This window comes from Heteronotia binoei, chromosome 11, assembly GCF_032191835.1.
Source record: "Heteronotia binoei isolate CCM8104 ecotype False Entrance Well chromosome 11, APGP_CSIRO_Hbin_v1, whole genome shotgun sequence".
Classification (NCBI taxonomy): Eukaryota; Metazoa; Chordata; class Lepidosauria; order Squamata; family Gekkonidae; genus Heteronotia; species Heteronotia binoei.
In genome coordinates, this window is record NC_083233.1 from 78,824,368 (window position 1) to 78,847,124 (window position 22,757).

The 22,757-nt window shown below is 47.6% G+C and overlaps 1 protein-coding gene across 1 annotated transcript in view; it reads left to right on the forward strand.

Moving 5' to 3' along the window:
• The window catches only part of MLXIP (MLX interacting protein), a 76,682-nt gene that overhangs the window by 8,286 nt on the left and 45,639 nt on the right, over positions 1-22,757 (forward strand). The window lies entirely within an intron of this gene.

The following is a 22,757-nucleotide window of genomic DNA, read 5'->3' on the forward strand; positions in this document are numbered from 1 at the left end:
TTGTACCTCTGAATTGCGGTCTCTTAAAAAAAAAAAAGTCTAGTGCTAGGTTGCTTGTTTCAGGAGCTTTGCCTGGAACGTTCACCGGCCGTCTGGAATTTAAGGTGTGTGTATGTGGTTTCTGGGGAATGACTTGCACAGCTTGGTCTTTTCTCCTTTATCAAATGCTTTGCGGAGCCTGAACTGTGAAGCGGTAACTGGAGTTCTTCCACATACTGTCCAATTGCTAAGTTTCACTTGCTGCAGTAATAGGGATTATAGATGGCATTTATCTTCCTTTTACCATGTGGGAAAGGATTGCAGGACTATTCTGCTCTCTTAGTTGTGCAAAGGTCAGACTATAAAACAATGAGGTCAGAGATCAGTTTTAGCAGCAACCTGATTCAGACTAGATAATGCTTGAAGATGTGCGCTCTTCTTTGTTTGTGAAACCAAGCAGGAGGTGTGTGGCACCTTGGCGACAAACCCATTTTTATGGTGGCATAATGTTTTGTGGGTGCACAGTGTCAAGAATGGTTCTCCTACTATGGGTGAAAACTTATCTTTGCCCTGTCAGAGAGCCAAGTAGGGGAAAGACCTGCTTGAGCATTAGGGAAAAGGAGGATTTTTATAGTTTGTTTTCACCTTGATTTCAACAGTGGTGCATAAACTGATCTTTTTAAACTGATCTTTCGAACTGATCTTTTTAAAGAATGAAACCTCTCCTGAGACATATTAATGCACTGGCAAGGTAGGGTGAGCGAGGGATTCCTGTTTTGATCTGGTTGCGTGCTCAGTTCCCGATAAGAGTCTGTTTTTACCTGTTAAGGAGATTTGGCTTCATGTCGATTAATGGCAGGTAGTTATATTTTAGACAGGGACGTTAATACAGGCATTAGCCAGCCTGCATCCTCTGAATCTAGTTGAGAGTTGTGCACGCTGGTAGGGAAAATGAAACAACCTCAAGTCAAAATGATGCACAGAATTATAGCGCCAATGAATTATAGTTGCGTTTTATGTAATGTCATCCCGGTAGCTGGCGCTTTAGAGCGATGTGAGGAGTCTGTAGTTTCAGGAGCACGTTGAATTCAGACGACTTCTGTGAAGATGGTTGTGAGCAGGGGTCATTTTGTAGAAAAAGAGGTGCTGGAGCTCATTAGCCCAGCTCATTTGTATATGCCACACACACACCCCTGGCATCCCCAGAAGGGGTGCTAAATTATATCAGCTTGGCATCTACCTTAAAAGGCTTCTTGAATTATAATTGTCTTCATCAAACATGTCTCCCGTCATGCTTTTAAAAATTACTTTCTCCTACCTGGCCACAGTGGATTGAGGAAGATTTCCATCTGTCTGCTTTATATACCAAAGATTTCAGGTTTTCACGGCTGGTAACATCATTAGGGTTTGTAGAATCTTTCGGGATCAAGTGCCGTGTTCTACTGGAGAAAGTTTTCCTTCCAGACGTTTCGTTCTCAGCTGCGGAGAACATCCTCAGCTGCAATACCTCTGAGGATGTTCTCCGCGGCTGAGAACGAAACGTCTGGAAGGAAAACTTTCTCCAGTAGAACACGGCACTTGATCCCGAAAGATTCTACAAACCCTAATGTTTTATATACGTTTTGGTTATTTCCCCATTTTTTGTGGGGAAAAGTATTAGAAAGTTTGTCAGATCTTAAGAGTTCAGCAAAATTCTCACAGGGGTTTGAACAATGGGTTAGAAGAAAGACCACAATAAAATTTAGAGGTTCCAAAGTTCTGCTCCTGTGAGCTCCTGCCCAAAATGAGGCCAGGTTGTGGGCCAACAATTATAGCAGAACACTTCACTGGACAAGCGGGTTATTGGTTAGAGGAATTTGCAGGCTTTTCAAGTCAACTTGAGGGACAGTGGCTCAGTGGTAGAGCATCGAGACGTCAATGTGGTTAAATACCCTTTGTTACTTTCTGAGGGTTCTCTCAAAGCCAGGTGGCCTTCCCCATCTGATTTTTTCTGACTCTTTTGTGGGAACTTGGGAGAAAAGGTGTCTAGATTATTTTAGACTCTGTGATCTCTCCCCTGAGTCCCTAGCAATGATGGAACTGAGGGATGCGAAAGAACTTTTGCGCCTGAGGTTGGTTGAGCTTGAACTGAGATCTGCTAGAGCTAGTCTTTCTGCGCACATTTTCTTAGGGAAGCAAGCCGAAGTACTGTCCCCAGCCAGGTATCTTTTCAACATCACTATCCCAAAATATCGGATAGCTTTCTCAAAAGCACGACTCAACGCACTCTTCTCTTCGGTGCTTTTGGGACGTTACGCTGGGTACCCATATCTGGAAAGATTGTGCCCCTGTAATTGCAATGAGGTCGAAACAACTCTCCACATCGTTTTGCGGTGCCCTAATTACAACGACTTGAGGGCAAGATTAATCTCTCCAATTCTTGGGTCCTTGGCGGGCAGGCCGGAGGATGAGCAGATTGCCTTCCTCCTGTCTGATGCTCATTCTGATGTTTCATTTAAGATTGCCCGTTTCTGTTATGTTGCTCAGTTGGAAAGGAGGGAAATTGAGAGTGTAAATCTTGCTTATGAGTTTTAACAATATGTGCAATAGTTGGTGTTAGGAATTTTGTGTAAGAGGTGATGGGTTTGTTTTTATGATTTTGTTTTTGTTTGTATTAAGCTGGTCGGATGACCGTGAATAAAGTACTACTACTGGTAGAGCATCTGTTTGGGAAGCAGAAGGTCCCAGGTTCAATCCCTGGCATCTCCCAAAAAGGGTCCAGGCAAATAGGTGTGAAAAACCTCAGCTTGAGACCCTGGAGAGCCGCTGCCAGTCTGAGAAGACAATACTGACTTTGATGGACCGAGGGTCTGATTCAGTATAAGGCAGCTTCATATGTTCAACTAGAAGTTTTGCTTTCGCCTTTTGTCAACCAGTTTGGTGCGCTAAAATTCATTGTTGTTTTATCGTCAAATGGCAGGTTTGACGTGTCACCTCCCCATCATAATCCGCTTCTATTTTTGGGGTAAATCTAGCACCCCCGGCCTTGGCCTAGTTGTTCTGACTTGTTCACAATGGAAACTTATTGGTGCTGAGTATGAACTTCAGCGATGGGCTTTTGATATCGAGTCCCTGAAGGACGGGCATGCGCAAGCAGCCTCTTGCTCTCTGCCTGGAGTCAGATAAGAACGGTCTCCATGTGACCGTGTATTGCAAATATTGCTTCTTACCTTCCTCCTCCTCCTGAGTTATAAATGACATATTGTTAGGCATATCAGGGCTGGTGGAGCCAGTGTAAATATTTGGAGGGCTAGTGATTTGGAGATTCTTAAGAACATACGAGAAGCCATGTTGGATCAGGCCAGTGGCCCATCCAGTCCAACACTCTGTGTCACATAAGAACATAAGAGAAGCCATGTTGGATCAGGCCAGTGGCCCATCCAGTCCAACACCCTGTGTCACATAAGAACATAAGAGAAGCCATGTTGGATCAGGCCAATGGCCCCTCCAGTCCAACACTCTGTGTCACATAAGAACATCAGAGAAGCCATGTTGGATCAGGCCAGTGGCCCCTCCAGTCCAACACTCTGTGTCACATAAGAACATAAGAGAAGCCATGTTGGATCAGGCCAATGGCCCCTCCAGTCCAACACTCTGTGTCACATAAGAACATACGAGAAGCCATGTTGGATCAGGCCAGTGGCCCATCCAGTCCAACACTCTGTGTCACATAAGAACATAAGAGAAGCCATGTTGGATCAGGCCAGTGGCCCATCCAGTCCAACACTCTGTGTCACATAAGAACATACGAGAAGCCATGTTGGATCAGGCCAGTGGCCCATCCAGTCCAACACTCTGTGTCATACAGTAGCCAAAACCCACATGCCATCAGGAGGCTCACCAGCAGGGTCAGAAGTCCTCCCATTGTTGCCCCCCCCCCAGGCACCAAGAATACAGAGCATCGCTGCCTTAGCCGTAGTGTTCCCTCTAAGTCTATACCTTGTGTCTGTTAGCCACCATATGTTTATGCAATCCCCTCTTGAAGCGATCTGTGCTTGTAGCCACCGCTGGTTCCTGGGGCAGTGAATTCCACGTGTTCATGACTCTTTGGGTGAAGAAGTACTTCCTTTTTTTTCTGTTCGAAGCCTAGTGCTCATTAATTTCATAGAGTGCCCATGAGTTCTTCTGTTGTGAGAAAGGGGGAAAGTACTTCTTTCTCTGCCTTCCCTGTCCCTTGCATAATTTTGTAAACCTCTTCCCTGTCCCTTGCATAATTTTCTCACCCTTCATTCGTCATTTCTCCAAGCTAAAGAACTCCGACCTCTTTCACCTTTCTTCATAGGGAAGGCGTTCCTTCCCTTTAATCATTTTGGTTGCTCTTTTCTGCACCCTTTCATACCAACTTGCAGGGCTTCTGAGGCTAATAAGGAAGGACACCGTTCCTCTCATTCCCTCTTTGTGCAGTTTAGGAGCAAGGCTGGCTTTGGGGACCCCCTGGGAATTCTGTGGGGGGAAAGTCCTTCTTCTCTAGGATGATGGCCACACTCTGGAGGCCACACTTGTTTATTCTGTCCCTTTGGCCAACGCAGTCAGTGGTTTCCTGATCAGCTTTCTTGTCTTTAATGACAGACAAACAAAATAGTGACTCTGGGCTCTTTGGGGTTCTCCTTTTTTTCTTTTTTAACAAGCTGTTCTTCACCGCTGCACTGTGGCTTCAGGGAACATGGGAAGACACGTAAACCAGTGGAAAAGGTAACAAGTAGTTAACCCTTGTGTACTTTGTAGAAGAGCCCCGTGGTGCAGAGTGGTAAAGCTGCAGTACTGCCATCTGAACTCTCTGCTCACGACCTGAGTTCTGTCCTGGTGGAAGCTGGTTTCAAGTAGCCGGCTTCAGGTTGACTCAGCCTTCCATTTTTCTGAGGTGGGTAAAATAATACCCAGCTTGCTGAGGGGAAAGTGTAGATGACTGGGGAAGGCAACGGCAAACCACCCCGTAAAAAGTCTGCCATGAAAATGGTGTGAAAGCAACGTCACCCCAGAGTTGGAAATGACTGGTGCTTGCACAGGGGACTACCTTTACCTTTTCTTTGCATTAGTGCATCAGACTGGAACAGGGATGGCCAAACTTGCTTAACATAAGAGCCACGTAGAATAAACATCAGATGTTCGAGAGCTGCGTGACATGAACATTAGATGTTTGAGAGCTGCAAGACAGGAAGGAAGGAAAAATGGAAAGAAAGCAAATAGATTGGAAAGGTGGAAAGAAAGCAAACTGAGGTGGAAAGAAAGCAACCTTAACTTTAAATGCATTCTCCAAACCGCTGGCTGGCTTGGTTTGGAGAGGGATTTAAAGAAAAAAAAAGCCTTCTACAAGCTGGCTGATGGGGCAGTGGGGGCTTCAAGAGCCACACAATAGTTGTGAAAAAGCCACATGTGGCTCCCAAGCCACATTTGGCCAGCCTTGGACTAGAATCTGGGAGACCCAGGTTTGAATCCCCGCTCTGCCATGGCAGCTTTCTGGGTGTCCTTGGGCCAGTCTCTCTCTCTCAGCTTCACTGACCTCTCAGGGCTGTTGATATAAACAGAAGAGGGGTGAATGAGGCATGCTGCCCTAAACGTCTTGGGACAAAGTGTGGGATAAAACGCACTAAATATAGTCAGATACACTAGGATAAAGAGAAGTGAAGACATACCCACTTCTGTGGGGTAAGATAAAGCTTAGCAAATGACTAACAAGGACTGTAAACTCCAGAAAGATCCATTTCTGTTGAGCACGGGCCTTTCAGCTCCTCTGTCTGCTCTGATCAGGGCCTCCAGCAGAGAGGAGCCTTTCCCACCACCTTCTGTTATACTTCACTAGATATGTCAGGGGTGCAACTTGGAACCTTCTGTTTACGAAGCATGTGCTTTGCCACGGGGCTGAGGCTCTTTCCCGAGTGCCGTATACCGGTGGGCCCAAGGACATTACCTGGGGGGACTCATTCCTCTGAGATCTTCATCGCTGGGCTGGGCAGGAGAGGCTTCGAGTACAACAGATCCTGCTTAAGGCTGCCAGCTGCATGGAGTGATCCATTTGGGCTCTGGTCCTTTAATGGATTCTGTAACGGAGCAACCCAGCCCCAATGCATGGCGACAGCTGGTGGACCGGAGTGGCTGTTCCCAGGGCTTTTGTTTTGTGTACAGGAACTCATTTGCCTATTAGGCCACACATCCCTGATGTAGCCAGTCCTCCCAAGAGCTTACAGTAGGCCCTGTAAGCCAGGGGTGGCCAATGGTAGCTCTCCAGATGTTTTTTTGCCTACACCTCCCTTCAGCCCCAGCCAGCATGGCCAATGGCTGGGGCTGATGAGAGTTGTAGGCAAAAAACATCTGGAGAGCTACCGTTGGCCACTCCTGCTGTCAGCTATTATTATTATTATTACCTGTTTGTTTATATTCCGCCCATTCCCCATAGGGGCTCAGAGCGGAGCACAATATGAATAATAAAATCAACATAACAATAAAACAGCATAACAGTAAAAACCGATTACGATGTTCAGTCCGACAGAACAGTTCAGCAGGGCGAAGATGGTATAACGGCACGATGCAGCCAAACAGCGCAGTAGGATAGTACAGTAGGGGAGGCCAACCGATCTAGTGAATAGATGCCCGCTGCCTCACCCAAAAACCTGGCGGAACAATCCTCTTGGGAGGATTGGCTACATCAGGGGTGTGCGGCCTAATATGCAAAGAAGTTCCTCCTACAGAAAAAGCCCCTGGCTGTTCCTGTGCGCGTTTATACAGCAGGAAGTTCCACCGAGTTCTCTAGGACCTGCCCCCTAGTAAATGTGTTTGGGATTGCTGAGCTGAGCAGGCCCCTTCTAGCTGGGCTTACGTGGCTATTTAAAAACGGACCGTTTGTCTAGTACAAAAATTGCAATTTAAAACAAACGAATGAACCCAAACCCTGGTTTCATCTACGAAGGACGTGTTTGTTTCTATGCTCCCTGAATATCACGCAGGGGCCCGTCCGTTTTCAGGCTGTAAACAGAGCCCAGTTTATGACTTTTGCGTTTCATAACCTCCAGTGTTTGGGAAATCTTTTAAAATGGAGAAGGGAGGAGCGGCTGCGTTCCTGGCACGCAGAGGCCCACAGCTTCCAGAAGGGACTCGAGGGCGAGCCGTTGGCTGTGCTTTGCATACGTGAAGTTGTGTGACTTTAAAAGGAATTCTAATGGATCCCTTGAATTGGTCTTCTTTGCATATGGAATATTTTCCCAAGTATTCATTTTATCGCCCCACCCCTCTAGGCTTTTGTTAATTATGGTTCAGAGAGTGATTGCCGCAACAGCAGCTGCCCGGATTGGCTTTGAGAAGTGTCCTTTAGACGCATGTCCTCTTGTTCCTGTGGTAAACTGATCCCGGCAGCATTGTAAACTGCCGAAACTTCATGCAGGCCTTTCGTGAGTTCTAGGAAGTCCTTTCACTTCCAGGAATTTGTTTCCAGACAGCAGCAAATGCAGGGGCCTTGCTGAATGCCTGGTAACCAGCCCAAATTTCTGCTCGTCCTGATGTAGGGGAAGGACAGCTGTGCAGCAATACTCCCTCTAAGCTGTGGGGTCTTGCGAGCAAAAATTCTACTTGGTGAGCTACTGAACATATGAAGCTGCTTTCTACTGAATCAGACCCTCGGTCCTTCAAAGTCAGTATTGTCCACTCAGACTGGCAGCGGCTCTCCAGGGTCTCAAGCTGAGGTTTTTCATGCCTATTTGCCTGGACCCTTTTTAGTTGGAGATGCCGGGGATTGAACCTGGGACCTTCTGCTTACCAAGCAGATGCTCTACCACTGAGCCACCATCCCTCCCCTACTGGCATTAAAGTTGTGAGCCACTGCATAAATTAGCTTGCTTTGGGGCCATTTTTCCTGAGCTAAGACAAAAATGTGTGAGCCGGGGGGCTAAAAAAACTGAGCTAGCTCACATGAACTCAGCTTAGAGCTGGGGTGTCGAACTCATTTGTTATGAGGGCCGCATCTGACATAAAAGAGACCTTGTTAGGCCAGGCCATGTCTGTTTGGGCCAAGCCATGTTGGGCTGGGCCATGTGTGTACCTATTTGATTAGGTAGCAGAGATACAAAGTTTATAAAGAACACAGGCAAACACAAATATATATTTTTAAAAACTTAAAACATGCTTAAAACATTAGCATTCATTGGTCTTAAAGGTGCTTTTTTTGTATTTCTCCCTTGGGATCCAGGGAACTGGGCAAAGGAAGTCCTGGCTCTTTCCTTCCTTCTCCTTCCCTCCAGGGACTGGAGGGGGGGTGGGGAGGAGCCTCGGCCAATAGAAGGAAGAGAGGCTTGGCTCAGTAGCTCTGCTGTGTGATTGAGAGAGCCTGGCAAAGCAAGCTATTCCTTCCCAAGCAAGGAGTCTCAGCCAATGGAAAAAAATAGAGGTTTTGTTCTGTAGCTCCTGTGTGATTGAGCAAGCCTTGCAAAGCAAGCTGTTATGCAGAAAGAAGCAAGATATAGGGAGAAGGAAGCAGATGACAACCAGTTGCTCGGGGGCCTAATTCGGCCCCTGAACTGCATGTTTGACACCCCTGGCTTAGAGGGAACACTGCTGTGCAGACGAACCTTCTTGGCGCTTGGGAGAGGGCCTTGCCCCTGTGGAGATCTGTTTGAAAGTATCTGGATCGGACTGGATGGACCACTGGCCTAATCCAACGTGGCTTCTCTTATGTTGCCCACCTGCCCTCTAACGTTTTTGAAAGGACTGGGAGCTTTCCCCTTTTGCGCTAGATGGCAGCTCCTGGCTAGATTGTCTGTGCAGATGTACATGTCCAGTGAGGGGAAAACCGATTTGTAATCCATGTGCACGCCCTTCATTTGGCAAGCAAACAGTTTAGCTCTTATCAAAGATTTCAGGTTTTCACGGCTGGTAACATCATTAGGGTTTGTAGAATCTTTCGGGATCAAGTGCCGTGTTCTACTGGAGAAAGTTTTCCTTCCAGACGTTTCGTTGTCAGCTGCGGAGAACATCCTCAGTGGCGTTGCAGCCGGAGTAGGCGCTCAGACCTTCTTGGCTGCTGTGCATTGAGAAGGTCTGAGCGCCTGCTCCGGCTGCAACGCCACTGAGGATGTTCTCCGCAGCTGAGAACGAAACGTCTGGAAGGAAAACTTTCTCCAGTAGAACACGGCACTTGATCCCGAAAGATTCTACAAACTCTAATGAAGTTTAGCTCTTTTCGTCAGACTTGTTAGAGATGTGGATGTGTGCCCCCTGAACCCACGGCTGCTCTGCTGGCTGCCTCTGAGCAAACCGTTGGCGTTGAGAAGGGCTGGCATGACAGCACCGACTGTGCTCCTTTCCCCAACACTTACTACAGCTACAGGATAATGAAGTGCCCTCAGATAAGGCCGCCTGCCCCGATGTGCTGAGCGTCCAGTTATTGAGATTGTCGAGTGCTGCACTTGACTTCTCGTCGCTCTCGTGTGTCCCGCTGGCTGAGGAAATCACTTACAAGTTGGAGACTTTGGTTTCTTTGCCTTTCTACTTGGCACAGCTGTAGAGAGGCGAGAGCAGGACTCTCACGAACTCATGAAACCGTGTTATACTGAACGAGAGCCTCGGTTCATCACGGTCAGTTCTGCCTACTCAGACTGGCAGCATCTCCTGAGGGGTCTCAGGTAGAGGTCTTCTACCAGGAGGCAACATGAGGGAAGGTCTCTCGGCCTCTATGCCCTGTTGTTGGCTGTCCCATTGGGCCACTATGTGACACAGCACACCAGACTAGATGGACCATTGGTCTGATCTAGCAGGGCGTATGTCACTATCACCTCTGCCTGGTCCTTTTAACTGGAGATGCCAGGGATTGAACCTGGGACCTTCTGCGTGCCAAGCAGATGCTCTCCCAGTGAGCCACAAATAAGTCTTTGTGTGTATTCTTTGGACTGCCCCAACTGAAAGTGTGAGTTTGTCATCCAGCATATAATCTAAGGCAGGGGTGGCCAACGGTAGCTCTCCAGATGTTTTTTGCCTACAGCTCCCATCAGCCCCAGCCATTGGCCATTGCTGGCTGGGGCTGATGGGAGTTGTAGGCAAAAAACATCTGGAGAGCTACCGTTGGCCACCCCTAATCTAAGGGGCACTTCCACCAGCTCAGTCTCTCTGGTAGGTATACCTACCCTCTTTGTCACAGGCATAAGTTCTGCTTCCAGGGTAATTGGGGAGCCCGTTTCCAGGGTATAGTTCCCAGGGTACATGTGGGGCTATTTTCTCAGCTGCTCAGCTGCTGTCGCTGGTTGCGATGGAAGGGTGGTTATGAGTCTGCAAGGAGGCTACATTGCTTCTTTCCCCCATCCCCTGCTCACCTCAGGATCGTGGCTACCCTTAAATCAGGGCTGGCTTTTGAACCAGGGCTCCTGCCTCTTTCCCCTGCCTGCCCAAGCATGGAGGAGGAGGAGGCAGGATGTTCAGGCCCGTTAGAGCGGTTCCTCAGTGAAACAGGCTTTCTCCTTGTGAGGTGGTGGGCTCTCCTTCCTTGGAGGTTTTTAAACAGAGGCTAGATGGTCATCTGAGAGCAATGAAGATCCTGTGAATTTAGGGGGAGGTCTTTGTGAGTTTCCTGCATTGTGCAGGGGGGTTGGACTAGATGACCCAGGAGGTCCCTTCTAACTCAGGAGGTGGTGGGCTCTCCTTCTTTGGAGGTTTTTAAACAGAGGCTAGATGGTCATCTTGAGAGCAATGAAGATCCTGTGAATTTAGGGGGAGGTCTTTGTGAGTTTCCTGCATTGTGCAGGGGGGGTTGGACTAGATGACCCAGGAGGTCCCTTCCAACTCAGGAGGTGGTGGGCTCTCCTTCCTTGGAGGTTTTTAAACAGAGGCTAGATGGTCATCTGAGCGCAATGAAGATCCTGCGAATTTAGGGGGAGGTCTTTGTGAGTTTCCTGCATTGTGCAGGGGGGTTGGACTAGATGACCCTGGAGGGCCCTTCCAACTCTATGATTCTATAAGCACCAAAGCTGGGATACCACAGAGTTCCTAATAATCCACATGTGCTGATTAAGGAGGTTGAGACGGAGTTCCTCAAAGTCACCTTGCTCTGAAGATCAGCTCTGGATGAAAGGAACTCCGGACAAATCTCCTGACATCACAGAACAGTGAGCTGTTTACTTTGAGCAACAGGCAAAGAAACCCGACGCTGGTTCTTCTGTTGCAGAGGATAATGTAACATTCCCCACGCAACACGGCAAGCCTATAAATACACTGGAGACTATAAGGGATCTCATTTAGTGTTCCAGAAAAGAGCTCTTTGAAAGACCTACTCATCTCTCCCACACTGAGCGTGGACACAATGCAAACTCTCTGTGGCACAGGGGACGGGGTGGGGAGATCCAACTTCAGTTCCAACCATTCTAAAGCCTCAAGACCTTATCAACAAAGCACGCCTGTTTAATTGCAAACTTTCAAAGCACTGAACAGAAACCAGACTACGCGTTCGTCACAGAAAAAGGGAAAGTCGCATAGAGCAGGGGGCGGCCAAACTTTGGCTCAGAAGCCACATGTGGCTCTTTCACACTCACTGTGTGGCTCTTGAAGCCCCCACCACTCCATTGGCTGACTTGAAGAAGGCATTTTCCCTCTTTAAATCACTTCTCTAAGCCAAGCCAGCTCGTGGCTTGGAGAACGCATTTAAAGTTGAAGTTGTTTTCTTTGCACCTCTCCCTCCTCCCATCTATTTGCTGCCTGCCTGCCTGACTTCCTGTTTTGTGGCTCTCAAACATCTGATGTTTATTCTATGTGGCTCTTACACTAAGTAAGTTTGGGATTAGACTAGACTAGAATAATGCTGGCGAGCTTTTGCGGAAGATGGGATATCTTTTCACTGATTAAAACAGGACCTCAATAAAATATGTTGTAAAACAAACAGTGTCAAGGCCACTAGTGACAGTAGAACAAAACGTCAGTTGTGTACAACTTAAGTGGTGATATTCTGCTATTATGCAGTGTATACACTTCTCTTTGAGATATTCTTCTCTATCCCCTATTTGTTTCTTGCATGAAAGGAATCAAGCCTCTTTTTTCTGGTGTACACAATTGACGTCCTGGATATAAATTGAATGAAGAGCCCTAACCGCTGTGGAAGAAAAAATTGAAACGGAGTTAAAAAAAATACCTAGGACCTTTGCTTGGAACTGGGCTATAAGACCACTGCATTGGACTCAGTTATTTAATAACTAATAATCATTATTAGAATATTTTTTGCCTAAGTGTCGGGTTCTCCTACATACTGTTTTAAACCGTCAATCCCATTATTTGTTTCACCTCACTTAAACCCTTCTCTTCTGCACCGTGGCTCAAGCAAGATTAGGAGAATGGAACGGGTGGAGGGAGGGAGGGAGGAAAGGGAGTCTGGATTACAACTATTTTTAGAGGCAGCAGGCAGGAAGAACAGCAAAAAATAGTTTGCGGCAATTGTGCTCTGGGAAAAGGGAAAATTCCTGGGCACTCCTCGGTTCTCCACCCCTCTTCCCACTCTGAGAGAAGGCAGAAAAACTGAGTGGCTTCTTCTAAGAGCCTGAACTGTGAACTGAGAATTCCCCCGTGCAGATGTGACTCCAACTGTGAACTTTTATTTGTTTAAAGCGTTCCCACTGTGCTCTTGCAAGTATGCTCAAGATGGCTCATAACAGAAGGTTAAAATGAAGTAGATTATCTTAGGCAAACCACTGTCCGTTCAGCTTTCCAAGTTTCGCGTCAGGATACTATTGACCCACCTCACTAGGTTGTTGTGAGGCTTCCCAGTTTAATGTGCCAGCAAACTGCTTTGAATGGTCTAAAGCACAACCGAAATGCTTACATATATTACACGTATCCAGGCCTTGAATTCAGCAGGAGCCAGTTTGTTGTAGTGGTGAAGTGCGTGGACTCTTATCTGGGAGAACCAGGTTTGATTCCCCACTCCTCCATTTGCACGTGCTGGAATGGCCATGGGTCAGCCATAGCTCTGGCAGAGGTTGTCCTTGAAAGGGCAGCTGCTGTGAGAGCCCTCTCAGCCCCACCCACCTCACAGGGCGTCTGTTGTGGGGGGAGAAGACATAGGAGATTGTAAGCCGCTCTGAGTCTCTCCTTCAGGGAGAGCTATGGCTGACCCAAGGCCATTCCAGCAGGTCAAGTGGAGGAGTGGGGAATCAAACCCGGTTCCCCCCAGATAAGAGAGCTATGGCTGACCCAAGGCCATTCCAGTAGGTGCAAGTGGAGGAGTGGGGAATCAAACCCGGTTCCCCCAGATAAGAGAGCTCTGGCTGACCCAAGGCCATTCCAGTAGCTGCGAGTGGAGGAGTGGGGAATCAAACCCGGTTCTCCCAGATAAGAGAGCTATGGCTGACCCAAGGCCATTCCAGTAGGTGCAAGTGGAGGAGTGGGGAATCAAACCCGGTTCCCCCAGATGAGTCTGCGCACTTAACCACTGCACCAGACTAGCTCTCTTAGTTTAGTGTAGCGGTTAAGTGCACATGGGTAGACAAGGAAGGCCCAAGTGGAGAGGAGCAGCCGGACAAGGAAGCAAGAAGTCCTGTAAGGCTGTAACCCCAGGCTTGTCCCCAGCTCCCTCTGCGTGGACTCCAATCCCCTGAAGAAATCCGGCTCCAAAGGTGTCCGTCGTCTCAGGACCATGTTTTGCATGAAGATGCTTTTTCCAGAGCCATTGTGTTCTGAAATATTCTCAGTTTGACGTCAAGCAAAAATCCTGATGCCTAAAGGGAATGGAATGAGGATTTGGCATCCTGATGTAATAAGGATGCCTTTGGAGCTGGATTTCTTCAGGGGATTGGAGTCCACACAGAAATTTTGAAAGGTTATGAAGAAACTTGAGTGCTTTTTATGAACTTCTTTGTATATGAACTTGAACACGATTCCTTTGTTTTGTGCAGCGGGTCTCTCCCTAGTGTATGAAATTTTCTTCTGTGTTATGTGGTATCTCTGAATGATAGCAGATTTGGATATATAAGAATCAAGGGTGTTTTTTTTTAATATTACTTTTATTGCCCAGTTGGTGTTCTTCCTTCTGTTCTGTACTCTGTTGCCCCTTGCTGTTCCCTGTCTGGGGATTAGCCATGCTGCAAAGTTAGCGCAAGTCAAGTCGGTTGGGAGCATTTGGACTTGGCTGAAGGGCTCCCAGACAGGAGGGAAATAACAATCCGTATTGGCTCAATACAGGAATGTTTTTGTCCTGCGAGCCTGGCCGTTTTGTCTGGCACACAATAAGCCGGCATTTTTATCTGATGCTCTGAATGAACCTTTGTTTGCGGAAATATTGTTAGTTTTGGCTTGGAGAGAGCAGAATTTACACGTCCAGTGCCCCAGAAAGAGAGATTAGGTTGAGAATAATAAACGCTTCCCAGGAGAAACGATGCGTGGAAGTCAAAGAGAGAGCCCTCTCCAGCCCCACCCACCTCACAGGGTGTCTGTTGTGGGGGAGGAAGGGAAAGGAGATTGTGAGCCGCTCTGAGACTCTTCGGAGTGGAGGGCGGGATATAAATCCAGTATCTTCATCTACCTCACAGGGTGTCTGTTGTGGGGGAGGAAGGGAAAGGAGATTGTGAGCCGCTCTGAGACTCTTCGGAGTGGAGGGCGGGATATAAATCCAGTATCTTCATCTACCTCACAGGGTGTCTGTTGTGGGGGGGGGGGAAGGGAAAGGAGATTGTGAGCCGCTCTGAGACTCTTCGGAGTGGAGGGCGGGTTATAAATCCAATATCTTCATCTACCTCACAGGGTGTCTGTTGTGGGGGAGGAAGGGAAAGGAGATTGTGAGCCGCTCTGAGACTCTTCGGAGTGGAGGGCGGGATATAAATCCAGTATCTTCATCTACCTCACAGGGTGTCTGTTGTGGGGGAGGAAGGTAAAGGAGATTGTGAGCCTCTCTGAGACTCTTAGGAGTGGAGGGCGGGATATAAATCCAGTATCTTCTTCAGAAGAAGAAGAATTTAAAAGGCGTGATGTCCTTCATATGCAGTCTGAAGTGCCGTCAGTCACATTAACATTCTGTTATACCTGAAAATCAGGCTGTTCAGTCAGTGTAAACTCATAATATTTAGGCAACAGTGCATCACTGCTGTTCCATCCAGAATGCCTTGCTAAGATCATTTTCCTGTTATATTGCTGCTGTCATCTGTGACCTGTGCATGGCAGCCTAAATAAATCAGTGTGTGTGCAAATACTCTGAACGCTGTTAACCACAAAGGAAACAAAACGTCTAGTATACGGGAGCCAAATCCACAAGGACTGTGGCACTCGACGTAAGCAACACTCGTGGGTGTGTTTCAGTTTGCAGAGATGCTCTGTGTAGCTCAGAAAGCTTCCATACTTGTTCGTCCGCTGAGGCCAACCTGATAAAAAGCATTGATTGTCTCGGTGTCTGTTTTTGCTGCCTAAAGCAGTAGATTTGTTCTAAGATGCACTTAGACGACTTTCTGCCTTCAATGTGAAACCCATTTTGATTCTCTTCTCAAGATTCTCTTCTCACTTACAAGCATGTCTTTCTAGTGTCTCTTTGTCTCCTGTGGGGATTCATAAATGGCCAAAAAGACTTCTACATTTTTTAAAATCAATATTGTTTTAAGGACGTACATAGGATTGAAGAGAGGGGTCGGTAATAATAGCCTGTTGTGATTTAACTGTGTTTTGGGGGGTTTTTAAACTTACCTTACATGCAGGTTGATTGAAGTCGTACATGCCTCTTGGCTTGGTGATTCATTATTATTCAATCGGCCATAAACTTCCTTGAATCTCTCCTCCCAGGGTTAGTCTGGCGGGAACAGCGGATTGTTTTACAACTTTAAGGAGCAGGATTCCCGTTTTTAAACAACACTGTAAACCCATGAGGTCTTGTACATAACAAAAGTTAATGCGCCCATAAAGATGTGTACTAGTCCGTCTAGTCACGCGTACCTGTGTTAGTAATTTATTGTGTGGCAGTCACTTGAAAAAAAAAGAAAAAGAGCCAACTTTTCCATTTTACCGGAGCTTCTGTGCCTAGGCCTGTGGAGACAGTTCTCATCTATAGTCAGACAAGATTATTTACAAGTATTGGTTGCCAATTCAGGGAGATTTGAGGGTTGAGGTGAGGGAGAATGGGAAGAGGAAAGGACTTCAGCAGGTATTTTTCCGTAGATTTCATGCGCCAGAATCAAACCTGTTGGTCTTAAAGGTACCCTGGACCCAGACTTCGTTCTGTTACTTCAGACCCGGGGTGGCCAACTCGCTTAACATATGAGCCACTTAAAATAAATGTCAGATGTTTGATAGCTGAATGACATGAATGTCAGGTATTTGAAGAGAGGAACGGATGGATGGATGGTTGCTCAGTGGTAGAGGATCTGCTTGGTTAGCAGAAGGTCCCAGATTCAGTCTCCGGCATCTCCCAACTAAAAAGGGTCCAGGCAAATAGGCATGAAAAACCTCAACTTGAGACCCTGGAGAGCCGCTGCCACTCTGAGTAGACAAGACTGACTTTGATAGACCAAGGGGGTCTGATTCAGTAGAAGGCAGCTTCATATGTTCATATGTATGGGAGGGATCATGGCTCAGGGGTAGAGCATCTGCTTGGTAAGCGGAGGTTTCCAGGTTCAATCCCCGGCATCTCCTACTAAAAAGGGTCCAGGCAAGTAGGCATGAAAAACCTCAGCTGGAGACCCTGGAGAGCCACTGCCAGTCTGAGTAGACAAGACTGACTTTGATGGGCCAAGGGTCTGATTCAATATAAGGCAGCTTCATATATGTTCATAGGAAGGAAGGAAAATGGAGGGAGGAGGGAGAGGTGGAAAGGAAGCAATTTTAAATGCATTCTCCAAGCCGCTGGCTGGCTTGGCTCAGAGAAGTGATTTAAAGAGACTAATGCCTTGTCCAAACCAGCCAATGGGGCGGCGGGGGCTTTGAGAGCCACGCAGTATGTGTGAAAGAGCTACCGCTTGGCCACCCCCGCTTCGGACCAACACAGCCACCCACCTGAGTCTTTCTTCGTGGAGGGATTTAAATAATTTTAGTAAGCAAAAGCAAGCAGCCTGCCATTTACGATACGTCCCAACGCATGGACCTCCATGTCGTGAGCTGTGACTTCTGGAAGAGAAAGATGGTTGAGGCAATAGAACTGAAGCCGCCTGCCCTGTGGTTTGCTGCCCCCCCCCCAGCCCCCATTCATTTTTTGGCGGGGTGTACAGAAGTAATAAAAAATTCATGATCCTAAACAAACCAAGCCAGGGTCAACTCAACAAATGCCTCTTGGGGTGCATTATTTCAAGGGACTGATTGATTTAGAAAGTGTTTATGCTTTTGGTTGTTTTTTTTTTTAATTTTAAAAAAGTTTTTATGCTTTTCTAAACTCGGGAAGTTTATAGAACAAAACGTAATCAAAGCGTAAATCGATGAAAGTCAGCCGTACACTCAGATCTCCTCCTTGGAGACCTAGCCAACGTGATATTTACACCACCATTCTTGCTTAAAGGAAAACATGTTGGTTTGTTGGAGAGTTGTTGCCGTCGCTCTGGAGGTTAAAAAAAACCCAGTGGAATTTTAAGGAGGGAAAGGAAGTCCTAGGACTGAGTCTCTTTGTTTCAGAGTCTTATGACTGCCACTCAAGACCGTGGGGAACTGCCAAGTGGGAAGGTCTGTTAGGGTTACAGATCCTTTCCTTACCTCTTTGGGAAATGCAGTAGCACATGATGCAGAAATGGCAATAACCGGTGTTGATTGATGGGAATTGAATGTTGGCAAAGGGCTGGGTGGAGTCTTGCAGTCTCAGCCTGGACTACAGCTGCTGGGCTGCATGCAGCTGAAGGAGCCAGAAATGAAGGCCCACTTCTTTGAACTTGCCTCCTGGCAATGCTGGGCTTGAGGACTTTGGAGCTTCTCCGGTAAGGCCCTCTAGGTGGATCCCATTACAACGGGGGCGTGCAAGCCTGAAGGTCCTCTCGTCCTGCCTCTGACCTCCTCTGGTGTGGCGCAGCAAACCTGCTGTGAGCACAAGAATAGGAAACCGGGATCTTACACGAGGGCCAGTGTGATGTGTTGGTTAGGAGCGTTGTGCTTATATCCGGGCGATCCAGGCTGGCATCTCCACTCGTGCCATGGAAGCTTGCCAGGTGACCTCACAGGGTTGTTGTAAAGATAAAATGGAGGTGAGCATTAGAACATAAGAGAAGCCATGTTGGATCAGACCAATGGCCCATCCAGTCCAACACTGTGTCACACAGTGGCAAAAAAACCCCAAACCAACCCAAGTGCCATCAGGAGGTCCACCAGTGGGGCTAGAAGCCCCCGCACTGTGCCTCCTCCCACAAACACCAAGAATACAGAGCCTCACTGCCCCAGACAGAGAGTTCCAACAACACGCTGTGGCTAATAGCCACTGATGGACCTCTGCTCCAGATGTTGATCCAATCCCCTCTTGAAGCTGTCTATGCTTATAGCTGCCACCACCTCCTGTGAATTCCATGTGTTAATCACCCTTTGAGTGAAGAAGAAGAAAAAGAAGATGAAGAAGAAGATATTGGATTTATATCCCGCCCTCCACTCCGAAGAGTCTCAGAGCGGCTCACAATCTCCTTTACCTTCCTCCCCCACAACAGTCACCCTGTGAGGTGGGTGGGGCTGGAGAGGGCTCTCACAGCAGCTGCCCTTTCAAGGACAACCTCTGCCAGAGCTATGGCTGACCCAAGGCCATGCTAGCAGGTGCAAGTGGAGGAGTGGGGAATCAAACCCGGTTCTCCCAGATAAGAGTCCGCACACTTAACCACTACACCAAACCGGCTCTTCTACACCAAACCGGCTCTCCTTTCTTTTATCAGTTCTAACCCAACTGCTCAGCAATTTCATTGAATGTCCATGAGTTTTCGTATTGTGAGAAAGGGAGAAAAGTCCTTCTTTCTCTACCTTCTCTATCCTGTGCATAATCTTGTAAACCTCTATCATGTCACCTCATAGTTGACGTTTCAGGTGTCCCTTTTCGGGAATGCAGTCAGCTGCTTTGGGGGTCCCTTTTGGGGAGAAAGGAGGAGTACGAATGAAATAAAACAGGGGTGGCCAACGGTAGCTCGCCAGATATTTTTTTGCCTACAACTCCCATCAGTCCCAGCCAGCATGGCCAATGGCTGGGGCTGATGGGAGTTGTAGGCAAAAAACTTCTGGAGAGCTACCGTTGGCCACCTCTGAAATAAAATTTGATTTCCAAACCGCTGTAATTCCCATCCTTTCTGTCTCCTCCCATTCAGCATTTTTATAGGAGACCCCTTCCCCCGTAGTTGTAAATTCTACATGCCTTCTCTTAACCCCACCCCCTGAAAATCTCAGGCTTCAGCACGTGCCTCGAGTTGTCACATTTGAAACCTGGGTTCTGTGCTGCATTTGAAACCTGGGTTCTGTGCCCCCCCTCCCCGCCTCTGTCTTCATATTTTGTGATGCATCCAGCTTAGGCAACACACCGTCTTTGGCGGCAGCTTTACAAGCGGGCTTTCCAGTACAAGTGAAGTCAGTACAAGTGAATATACTCAAAAAGGATATTATAGCATTGGAGAAAGTCCAGAGAAGGGCAACTAGAATGATTAAAGGGCTGGAGCACTTTCCCTATGAAGAAAGGTTGAAACGCTTGGGACTCTTTAGCTTGGAGAAACGTCGACTACGGGGTGACATAATAGAGGTTTACAAGATAATGCATGGGATGGAGAAAGTAGAGAAAGAAGTACTTTTCTCCCTTTCTCACAATACAAGAACTCGTGGGCATTCGATGAAATTGCTGAGCAGACAGGTTAAAACGGATAAAAGGAAGTACTTCTTCACCCAAAGGGTGATTAACATGTGGAATTCACTGCCACAGGAGGTGGTGGCGGCCACAAGTACAGCCACCTTCAAGAGGGGTTTAGATAAAAATATGGAGCACAGGTCCATCAGTGGCTATTAGCCACAGTGTGAGTGTATATATAAAAAATTTTGCCACTGTGTGACACAGAGTGTTGGACTGGATGGGCTGTTGGCCTGATCCAACATGGCTTCTCTTATGTTCTTAGTGTACAATCAGAGGAAGCCCAGAGAGTGCTGGGGAGCTACGGTACCTCCAATTGCAGCCAGTACTGCTTTATTCCTAGTGGATGCATTTTTTTTTTTAAAAAGCATACTGAGGACCGGCTCCCATAGTGGCTGCAACTGTTTTATTTAATTTTTATTTTATTTACTTTCCATTTATATCCCGCCCGTTCCAAACGGACTCAGGGCGGCTAACAATCAAAATAAAACCAACATCTCGGTTCCAGGTATAAAACGATAAGACATCGTAATTTTCAATTTAAAACACAATTGGTGCTTCGCAACATACTAAAAGCTTAGGCGGCTCAGATGGTACTAGGGAGGATTAAAATCATTTTAGCCTTCCATTTATCTGTTGGTGGTCCTTCTGGTGGAGTTGCCCAGCAGCACAAGAATGGCAGCCTTCTCCCCTAGTTGTTATTTTGTTGTTGTTCAGTCGCACTCTTTGCGACCCCATGGACCAAGTCTCGCCAGGCCCTCCTGTCTTCCACCATCCTCCAAAGTCTGCTCAAATTCGTGTTTGTTACATCAGTAACGCTGTCCAGCCATCTCCTCTTTTGCCGTCCCCTTCTTCTTTTGCCTTCTGTCTTTCCCAGCATCAGGGTCTTCTCCAGGGAGTGCTCCCTTCTCATTTGCTTGTTTTAAAAGTTCGGCTTTACAGGCCCTGCGGAGTTGGGAGAGATTCCACAGGGCTCTTATGGCCTCAGGGCCCAAAGGTTTGCCCTTATGTTCTGCCCAAAGGTTTCAAAATGGATAGAACAGGCTGTAACTGAGGGCAGTAAGTGTCGGAGGAGAGAGGAAGGCAGCTGTCTGTCTCTGCTCTGTCTAGACGAAGCCTGTCACGGGCCAATTACCCCCGTGAGCCGTGACGGGATTATTTCAATAATAATGCTGGCTCTGGGGCTCCCGGGAAAAACCAAGGCTGCCGGTGGCAGGTGGGGCCTTTTGGATCCTTTGTGCTGGCCCCAAATCCTCCTTTTTCTAAGCCTCTGCAGGCGTTCTTGTGCCAAATGTTGCTGTGCTTCTCTGAGCATGTTTTTGTGCCTCTTCGGAGAGAACAAAGAGGAAGCTCTAGACAGGGAACTGCCACGATGTGCTTTGTGGTTTCTCTTTCCATTTTCTTCTTCTCAAACGCTCCTTGCGTTGGCAACAAGCCCCACCGTGCCCATCTGAGAAGTGCTGCTTTTTGCATATGCTGTGGTTTTCTGCGAATATTTCTGTCAGCGCGCATTTTATGCTGCCGGTCTGTGACGTCAATAAACAGCTGACTGATTGCTTTGTGCAAGAGCATTTGCCGCTTTGGCAGGCATTTTCCTGACAACTGCCAGACAGCCCAGTTCCTTCTGGCCTTAGCATCCCCCTCCTTTCTGGAAAGTGACAGTAGATCTCTTAGCTGTAGCTCAGGGGTGGTCAAACTTGCTAAGTTTAAGAGCCACATAGAATAAATGTCAGATGTTTGAGAGTCGCAAGACATGGACGTCAGAGGAAAGGAAGAAGGTAGGCAGGCGGATAGATGGATAGAAAGATAGATGGATGGATGGATGGATGGATGGATGGATGGATAGAAAGATAGATAGATGGATAGATGGATGGATGGATGGATAGATAGATGGATAGATAGATGGATGGATGGATAGATGGATGGAAGAGGGAGAGGTGGAAAGAAAGCAGCTTTAACTTTAAATGCATTTTCCAAGCCAGCCAACGGGGTGAGGGGGGGGGGAGAGCTTTGAGAGCCATATGTGGCTCCTGAGCCATAATTTGGCCACCGCAGCTGTAGCCTAAGATTGCCTCATGGGAGGTTAGTGCATCAGTGCTGCCTCCCTTGGGATAACATCAAAAGAGCCTATTGTTTGGCTCCGCCTCTCGCGACAGCCATTTGGGGTTTGGCCTCGCCTCTTATAGCAGCCATTTGGGAGTGGTGCTCACCCTCTCAAAGTTTCAAATCTTCCACAGGCTCAAAAAATGTGGCGATCCCACCCAAAGAAGCAACATGGGTTTTTTTTTTAAAAAAAAATGTTACGTTTCCCAGGGGAAAATATTGTAGCTGAAAAATAAATATTCTACCCCACCATTGTCAAGCGAAGCCATTGTTCTGACTGGCTTGGCCAGCATTCCCTCATCGATAAGCTTCTTATGTGTTGGCTCCTATAGAGCAGCTTAAGCATTTGCTGCCTTTTTTGCTTTGCTTTGGGAAAGGCAGGAGATGTGCCTCTGTCCTCTCTCATTTCTGCCTCTCGGCAGCAAAGTAACTCTCAGTAAATCTGAGTTTCCAGAGGGGGACGCTTCCGGTCACAGCCAGTCTTGAACAAAGGGAACCCTGCTGGCTCTGCAACTCAGAGAAGACCAAGTAGGTGGCTGCCTAGGGCGCCCCTGGCCTATGAGTTGCCCATTCTCCCCACATGCAGCTTGTATGCTCCTTGGAGCCTGCCTTCCCCAATGGAAAGGAGGCTTCATGGAGTGCAGACGCTGCCCAGCCGGTTTTGCGTCCCCGGGTCTGTTACAGACCTGGGAAATCCGAAAGCGGATGGCACCTGCACATTGCGCTCTTCTTGAGCTCGGCAGGGATAAATTAATCCACTGTAAAAGCGGAAGAAGAGCCACGTACAGTTTCTAAAAATTGGTTCCTGTTGAAGTTGTATACTGCCACTCATCCTTCCTACTCTACTTTGACAGAGCCATGGGAGATGTCAGCCTAGCATGTTGTGCTGGAGCTCTGCCGGCCTTCTGCAAATGAAGTT